Source organism: Silurus aristotelis (genome assembly GCF_946808225.1).
Source record: "Silurus aristotelis genome assembly, chromosome: 1".
NCBI classification, from domain to species: Eukaryota; Metazoa; Chordata; class Actinopteri; order Siluriformes; family Siluridae; genus Silurus; species Silurus aristotelis.
The window spans coordinates 4,361,836-4,371,770 of NC_139574.1; the positions used below are offsets into that span (position 1 = coordinate 4,361,836).

Sequence of the window (9,935 nt, forward strand, 5' to 3'; positions counted from 1 at the left end):
AGATGTAAAGAACAGGGTAGTATAGAGAAGAAGAAAAAGAAGAAGAAGAAGAAGTATGAGTAGTTGTTGTTGTTGGCCAAGAATATATGATCCATTACACATTGGCTCTGTATTTTGTGTATATGTGTGTTTGTGTGTGTGTGTGTGTGTGTGTGTGTGTGTGTGTGTGTGTGTGTGTGTGTGTGTGTGTGTGTACAGTGGATCAGTGAGTGTGTAAAGGTCAAGAAGTGAAATGGACTGAAACATGTAATAAACACACAGCGCCACCATCTGAATGATCTGAACACTAAGTGAAACACTGTGAGCTCCTTTGTCTCTTTTTCCTATTAATAGAATGATATTAATGAGTCAAACACTGAATGATTTCTATTAAAATTATCATGAACCCAAAACCTACCTTTCAACTACTTAAAAATAAATCATGTAAACGAGGTCACGTGTGTGGTGGTGAGTTCGAGTCTGGAGTTTCTTTATCATTTATTCCTCTCTAAATGTTCTGCTTGATGTTGAACTGATGCTGAACTGTATGTTGGTAATCAGTAGATACACCAAGCGCCGATCAGAACACGTGTAAAACAGAGCGTGCGCTCGATCCTGATTGGTGTCTGACTGGTGACTGGTGACTGATTGGTGTCTGACTGGTGACTGGTGACTGACTGGTGACTGGTGACTGACTGGTAACTGGTGACTGATTGGTGTCTGACTGGTGACTGGTGACTGATTGGTGTCTGACTGGTGACTGGTGACTGACTGGTGACTGGTGACTGACTGGTAACTGGTGACTGATTGGTGTCTGACTGGTAACTGGTGACTGATTGGTGTCTGACTGGTGACTGGTGACTGATTGGTGTCTGACTGGTGACTGGTGACTGACTGGTGACTGGTGACTGTTTGGTGACTGACTGGTGACTGACTGGTGACTGATTGGTGTCTGACTGGTGACTGGTGACTGACTGGTGACTGGTGACTGACTGGTGACTGATTGGTGTCTGACTGGTGACTGGTGACTGACTGGTGACTGGTGACTGACTGGTGACTGATTGGTGTCTGACTGGTGACTGGTGACTGACTGGTGACTGGTGACTGTTTGGTGACTGACTGGTGACTGGTGACTGACTGGTGACTGGTGACTGATTGGTGTCTGACTGGTGACTGATGACTGACTGGTGACTGGTGACTGTTTGGTGACTGACTGGTGACTGGTGACTGACTGGTGACTGGTGACTGATTGGTGTCTGACTGGTGACTGGTGACTGACTGGTGACTGGTGACTGATTGGTGTCTGACTGGTGACTGGTGACTGACTGGTGACTGGTGACTGTTTGGTGACTGACTGGTGACTGATTGGTGACTGACTGGTGACTGGTGACTGTTTGGTGACTGACTGGTGACTGTTTGGTGACTGACTGGTGACTGTTTGGTGACTGACTGGTGACTGATTGGTGACTGACTGGTGACTGGTGACTAACCAGTTATGTTTTTATTCTTATAAATAAAAAGGAATGACTGATTTTACAAAATGTAGTTGATAAAATATTTGACTTTGAAATATAATGAAGTTAAAATAAAAGTCTCCCCAAATTGAAATACTTTAGTGAAGTACAGATACGTGAAAAAGGCACTTAATTACACTAACAAATTACATTTACTGATTGACTTCATCCACCTCTGACAGAAAACATTGAGACAATGTCCTGTACATAATATATGCTCATATATTTGTTAATTCTCATCGATTTTTATTTTGTGTTTTATAATCAAACTCGCTAAATAGGAAAAATACAATGTGACAAATTATTTCACCTGACAGCCAGTTGTGTTGTTGTCTTTATTATAAACGATACGTGTGAGAAATGAACAGTGGGGGGAAAAAACCCCACTGTATTATGATACACCACAGATGGTAATACCGGAGTAAGTTGAACGTTTATGACCACATTGTCCTCCCCTCATCCACCCTCACCCTCAGCACTGGAGCTCCCCAGGGTTGTGTTCTAAGCCCCCTGCTGTACTCACTGTACACATACGACTGTGTGGCCACTTCCAACTCCACCACCATCATAAAGTTTGCTGACGACACTGTTGTGGTGGGTCTGATCTCCAACAACGACGAGACAGCCTACCTACAGTAGGTTAAAAACCTGGAGAGATGGTGCCAGGAGAACAACCTTCTCCTAAACGTCAGCAAGACTAAGGACTTGATCATGGACTTCAGCACTAAGCAGGAGCCCAACCGCTAAACATCAGCGGGACCCCAGTGGAGAGAGTGTGTTTAAACCTGGAAACACCCAGGATCTAAAAGCTGGTCCACTCTCTCCATCGACACACTTCTCTGCAAATATTTTTCTTTTCGCACTACAACACTTTAAACTCTGGATTGTCACTTGAACTGTGTATTTGCACAGCACAGTGCACATTATACCACACTACACCGCACACGGTCACTTTATACCACACCACACCGCACACGGCCACTTTATACCACACCACACCTCACACGTTCACTTTATACCACACCACACCCCACACGGTCACTTTATACCACACCACACCGCACACAGTCACTTTATACCACACCACACCGCACACGGTCACTTTATACCACACCGCACACGGTCACTTTGTGCCACACCGCACACGGCCACTTTATACCACACCACACCGCACACGTTCACTTTATACCACACCACACCGCACACGGTCACTTTATACCACACCACACCGCACACGGTCACTTTGTACCACACCGCACACGGCCACTTTATACCACACCACACTGCACACGTTCACTTTATACCACACCACATCGCACACGGTCACTTTATACCACACCACACCGCACACGGCCACTTTATACCACACCGCACACGTTCACTTTATACCACACCACACCGCACACTGTCACTTTATACCACACCACACCGCACACGTTCATTTTATACCACACCACACAGCACACGGTCACTTTATACCACACCACACCGCACACGGTCACTTTATACCACACCACACCGCACACGTTCACTTTATACCACACTACAACGCACACGGTCACTTTATACCACACCACACCGCACACTTTCACTTTATACCACACCACACCGCACACGTTCACTTTATACCACATCACACCGCACACGTTCACTTTATACCACACCACACTGCACACGTTCACTTTATACCACACCACACCACACCACACACGGTCACTTTATACCACACCACACCACACACGTTCACTTTGTACCACACCACACACGTTCACTTTATACCACACCACACCGCACACTGTCACTTTATACCACACCGCACACGGTCACTTTATACCACACCACACACGTTCACTTTATACCACACCACACACGTTCACTTTATACCACACCACACCACACACGGTCACTTTATACCACACCACACTGCACACATTCACTTTATACCACACCACACACGTTCACTTTATACCACACCACACTGCACACGTTCATTTTATACCACACCACACCACACCACACACGGTCACTTTATACCACACCGCACACGTTCACTTTATACCACACCACACACGGTCACTTTATACCACACCGCACACGTTCACTTTATACCACACCACACACGTTCACTTTATACCACACCACACTGCACACGGTCACTTTATACCACACCACACCACACACTTTCACTTTATACCACACATGGCATTTTTATACCACACCACACCGCACACGGTCACTTTATACCACACCACACACGTTCACTTTATACCACACCACACCACACACGGTCACTTTATACCACACCACACCGCACACTTTATACCACACCACACCACACACTTTTACTTTATACCACACCACACACGGTCACTGTATACCACACCACACCGCACACGGTCACTTTATACCACACCACACCACACACTTTCACTTTATACCACACCACACCACACATGGTCACTTTATACCACACCACACCGCACACGGTCACTTTATACCACACCACACACGTTCACTTTATACCACACCACGCCACACACGGTCACTTTATACCACACCACACTGCACACTTTCACTTTATACCACACCACACACTTTCACTTTATACCACACACTTTCACTTTATACCACACCACACCGCACACAGTCACTTTATACCACACCACACCGCACACGGTCACTTTATACCACACCACACCACACACGTTCACTTTATACCACACCACACACGGTCACTTTATACCACACCACACCACACACGGTCACTTTATACCACACCACACCACACACTTTCACTTTATACCACACCACACACTTTCACTTTATACCACACCACACCACACCACACACGTTCACTTTAAACCACACCACACATGGTCACTTTATACCACACCACACATGGTCACTTTATACCACACCACACACGTTCACTTTGTACCACACCACACCACACACGGTCACTTTATACCACACCACATCGCACACGGTCACTTTATACCACACCACACCACACCACACACTTTCACTTTATACCACAGTCGTATAAAGATATATGATTGATGCATAGCAATCCTTTTTCTCTCTTTCTCTTTCTCTCTCTTTCTCTCTCGCTCTCTCTCTCTTGTCGGATCTCAGATTCCCCTCTGAGACCAAACACCTCAGGAGTACTCCAAGTTTCCTTTCTTTGTTGAGTAAAACATGCTGTTGAGGTACCAGTGACCAGTGCTCCTGTCCCTTTCTTCTCTTCAGTTGGAGACACTCTGTGCCGCTGATAAACAGTCTAACGATCCGTGAAGTTACTGAGCAACTCAAGATTTTTTAGGATGGATTTGGACTGTAATTAATATCAATAGTTTGCTACAATGGCTCTCGGACCACAGTTTTGTGTTTTATTACCCATCACTAAACACATTAACAATGATGGAACTGTAATGAATAGACATTCGGTGGCACCCAGATGAGGATGGGTTCCTTTTAAATCTGGTTCCTTTTAAGGTTTTTTCCTCATACCATCTAAGGGAGAACTAACAATTATAAAGAACAAACTTTGTTTTATAACCACTTTATCTTTGTAAAGATGCTTTGAGACAATGTTCAATGTTAAAAGTGCTCTGAAAATAAAAAAGAATTGCATTGAATTGACTGAGTGAATGAGTGAATGATGGCGTGACGCATCATCTATCATTTATTAAGTTCCCTTAAAGAAAATGATCATTAGTGTTCTCATGTGGACCGAGCCAGAGTCCTGAGAAGTGTGTGAACTTGTGTACACAGTATACTGATTCCCAGCTAAAGAGTTTGCGTACACCTTTCTTCCAACCAATCATGATCCAGTATTTACCCTGGCTGTGGTGTCGAGTCCTTTAACCCACACACCCAAGTGTTTGACTGCTAAGATATCAAAGTCCATATAAAGTGTAAAATGGTCCATAAATCATTCTAGTTAATTGGTTGGACATTCATGAGAATGTAAACACACACACACACACACACACACACACACACACACACACACACATACACACACACACACACACCTATAATAAATCAGAGCCTGAGTGTGTTCAGGGAACCTGAAGTAGAAAAAAGATGATCATGGTTGTTTAAACCTGTAGTAGAAGTTTTAGTGTAATCCAGAGCAGACGTGGTTGGCCGGCCGTAAACCGTTCATACTGCGTATGATCTTATGATCACCGTAACGCTGACTGTGCTGTGGTTTGGCCATCACCGAGGCATTCTCCCTTCACACTCGGACAAATGAAAAGGTAAAGAGGAAATCAAACTCTTTATCCACAGAGGAAGTGCAGGTCTGCGTGTCAAAGTGGAAAAGCAGACGGTAAGAAAAAGAGAGAGAAAACCATAAAACAGACCATGAAGCCTGCATGGAAAGACCTGTGTGGACTCATAGATCAGAACAGAGAGATCCACTGAGCAGCTGCCAAAACCCCCTGTCTCAGAGGAGGGGATGTGGTCTTTTTTTAATCTAATCTCACCTCCGTGTTTCCTTTCACCCCTGCTGCACTCATCCAGATTATTTCACTCGCACTGTGGAAAGATGAAAACATCTGCGAATGAAAGAGGAGCGAAAGACATGTTTTATGTATTTAAGGCCACAAAATAGAATAGAATATACAAAAGGATAGATAGATAGATAGATAGATAGATAGATAGATAGATAGATAGATAGATAGATAGATAGATAGATGGATGGATGGATGGATGGATGGATGGATGGATGGATGGATGGATGGATGGATGGATGGATAGATAGATAGATAGATAGATAGATAGATAGATAGATAGATAGATAGATAGATAGATAGATAGATAGATAGATAGATAGATAGATAGATAGATAGATAGATAGATAGATGTATTGCAGCAGCACCGATATGTAGTGGTGCATTTCATTTGTATAAATAAACAAATAAACAAAAATACATGTTATATAACTTTGTGGTACTTATAAATGCTTTCAAGTGTGTAACGTTGTGTTATTTATAATATATAAAATGATGGTTTTTAAAAAATTCACAAAGTTTGATAGATACATAAATACACAGATAAACAGATACACGTGAACAGATGAATGCTACCCTCTAGTAGTGATATGAGGTACTGCAGCACTGACGTGCAGCGGCGCATTTCATTTAGAAAATTAAAATAATCAATATCCAATAAGTGTGAACACGTTTGTGTTGAGGTTGAATTATTTTATTTCGCCCCTTAAATAATTATGCAATCAAATATTAGTTTTACATCAATAAAATGAGAAATATGATCACAGCGGTGCTATTTAAAATAGTAAAATGCTACCCTCTAGAGGTGATATGATGTATTGCAGGGACGAAACATGTTGGCTTTAATTTCTTCCCTTTTATAATAATTATAATATAAAATTGACTGAATTCACTAAAACTTTACAATTTTACTAAATGATAAATAACCAAAAAAATAAAAAATCACTTGGATTTAACTAAACAAATAGGCTCCATCTGGATAATTACTGCATTGGTGATTATGCTTCAGCTGGCAACAAGTTATTTAACCCCAACTGATGCAGGGAGTAGCTTTTTATTTCTTAAACAACCATGTCAGAAGATACGTCCTGTGTTCGTGGAAAATATGTTAATCTGTTTTAGAAGGGTTAAATTTTTGGCATGCAACAAGTAAAGAAAACATCTAGGGAGACTGCTAAAAACTACTACAACTAGGTTAAGAACTGACCAACGCATCATTAAAAACTGGAAGGACAGTGGGGAACCACCATCTTCAAGGAAGAAATGTGGTCGAAGAAAATGATTGAAGAATGATCTTGTTCGGCGTTCATTTAAACGTTTGGACTCACGGTTTAATAGTGAGAATAAGAGCATTTCTACACACACAATGTGAAGGAAACTCAAGTGATTGGGATTAAACTGCAGTGTGACCTTCAGAAAACCCCTTATCATTAAGGCTAATCTGAAAAAAAAAGCTACAATTTGCTAGGGAGCATGAAGATTAGACTCTGGATTATTGGTAGAAGGTCATGTGGTCCGATGAGTCCAGATTTACTCTGTTCCAGGGTAAGAAGAGAGGTGGATGAACTGGACAGGCAGTGTATATTATATGACTCTACCTGAACCACAGCACAAGGACTCGACTTCTTGATGGACCCTTTTGAGGTCTGTTCCGAGTCAAACCCGTCCTGGAAATCCTCTGTATGACCCTGAACACTGTACTGTAACTCAGTTTCAGGGTGATACTGATCTTCTTACAGCCATGGCATCTTCGTGGAGAGCAACATTTCTAATTCTCAGATCCTCAGAGAGTCTTTACCATGAGGTCCATGTTGAACATCCAGTGATCAGTATAAGAGAATTTTACTCAAAGAACCACATTTTTACTGCTCTAATACAAGATACACAAATTTGTATAGTGTTGACAAGAAGTCAAAAACATGAACATGATGAATAGGATGTGGGGCTTTGCATCAACATACGACATAGAGCTGTTATCACTGAGGGTGGACTCACTTTTGTTATATATATATATATATATATATATATATATATATATATATATATATATATATATATATATATATATATATATATATATATATATATATAATTATAAATAATAATAATTCATTTATAATAACAATTCTTCTTCTTCTTCTTCTTCTTCTTCTTCTTCTTCTTCTTCTTCTTCTTTCGGCTGCTCCCATTATGGGGCACCACAACGGATCATTTTTCTCCATACCCCCCTGTCCTCTACATCTGCTTCTTTCAACCCAACTACCTGCATCTCTTCCCTCACCACATCCATGAACCTCCTCCTTGGTCTTCCTCTTTTCCTCCTTCCTGGTGTCTCCATCCTCAGCATTCTCCTACTGATATACCCCATGTCCCTCCTCTGCACATGTCCAAACCATTTATAATAACAAGAATTAATGTATAATGTGTGTGTGACCTGGATGATGTACAGGTAGAGCAGGAGAACAGATTTTTTAGGGGTTCTTTAAGTTACTGTCAGAATTAAGCATTTAGATAATAAAGCACCTTTTTTTTTTTTCAGAAAATTTTTAAATGTTCTTTGGATTATTGGATTATATTTAGTATTACAATCTCAGTACAGCTCAAATACAATTTTAATGAAATGTGAAATAAAATTATATTTACACTTTACTGCATTTACATGTTACAGCAAGTTGTATTCTGTATATAACTGTGACAAAAAAATCTAAAAATCTCTCTCTATATATATTTATATCAAACTGAAGAACGTTTCTTTTAATGATAAAATGCTACCCTCTAGTGGTGATTTGAGGCATTGCGGCAGCACCGATGTGCAGCAGGGCATTTCATTCAAATGATCCAAATAATCGATATATTAATAAACGAGAATACATTTCTAATGTAACTACTGCAACAAAATAGTGTCCAAATTTATAGAATTCATTAGATCACCAAACGGAACTTTTGATTTGTTAGCTATGTTTCCACACGGACACTATAAGGACCTGCGCATCATGGCGGATTTTGGTGCTTGAGTTGATACTCTGTGCATCAGTAAACATTGTGTTGGAAAAGTATTTTAGTTAGACTTTATTTTTTATATATAAATCTGAATAAGTGAAGACGTGGTGATTAAGTTTCCGGAATCTTTTTTTAAGGTGAGTAAAATATCTGGATATAGAAATATTTGAAGCTGAATATAAACAATATATATATAATGTGTGTGTATATGTATGTATATATATATATATATATATATATATATATATATATATATATATATATATATATATATATATATATATATATATAAAATGTAAATACACCGCGTTCCAAATTATTATGCAAATACATGTATTTTATTTTTAAATAGTCAGTATGTTAAAATAAATGACTAAATCTCCAATAATCATATTATAATGTGGATGTTATTACATGTAAAATAACTGACAATTTTAACTGCTTTATTAACATTTTTGGAAAAAAAACAAGTGATGTTGTTCTAAATAATTATATATAATACACTTTAAAACCATTAAAAAGGTGATCGTGATCTCAAAACTCGAAATCTCTCATCAATTGAACTTATAAGTAGAGTTTTTGCCTGTATTTACTAAACGTATGCCAGAATTTCCTCCCAGAGCTGTTGTTTGGATCAATACCACCACCACCACCCTCATAGATCTTCCTTCTGAGGATACTCCACAGCTTCTCAATAGGATTGAGGTCAGGAGATGATCTTTTAATGCCCATAGCAACCAAAAATTCAATAGTGTCATTCATTCAATTATTTTATTTCGGAAGGCGCAATTCTTCTTTTTACACCATGGCAGAAAATGATCTGTTCGCAGCTCTGCATATCTCACAGAGATACCTACTATCTCACTTCCCAATATTCCAGCCCAAATCATCACTCCACCTCCACCTTCTTGCTGACGTCACA

The 9,935-nt window shown here is 40.2% G+C and overlaps 1 protein-coding gene across 2 annotated transcripts in view; it reads left to right on the top strand.

The window, feature by feature from the left end:
- Nucleotides 1-8,984: 8,984 nt before the first annotated feature.
- telo2 (TEL2, telomere maintenance 2, homolog) overlaps nt 8,985-9,935 on the top strand; it is a 9,874-nt gene continuing 8,923 nt past the window's right edge. Inside the window, exons 1-2 of one of the 2 annotated variants that reach the window (XM_083545691.1) lie at nt 8,985-9,150; nt 9,621-9,718. The gene's annotated coding sequence lies outside the window, so the exon portion shown is untranslated. The remainder of the gene's footprint in view (nt 9,151-9,620; nt 9,719-9,935) is intronic. The other variant, XM_083545690.1, reaches the window with a different exon arrangement.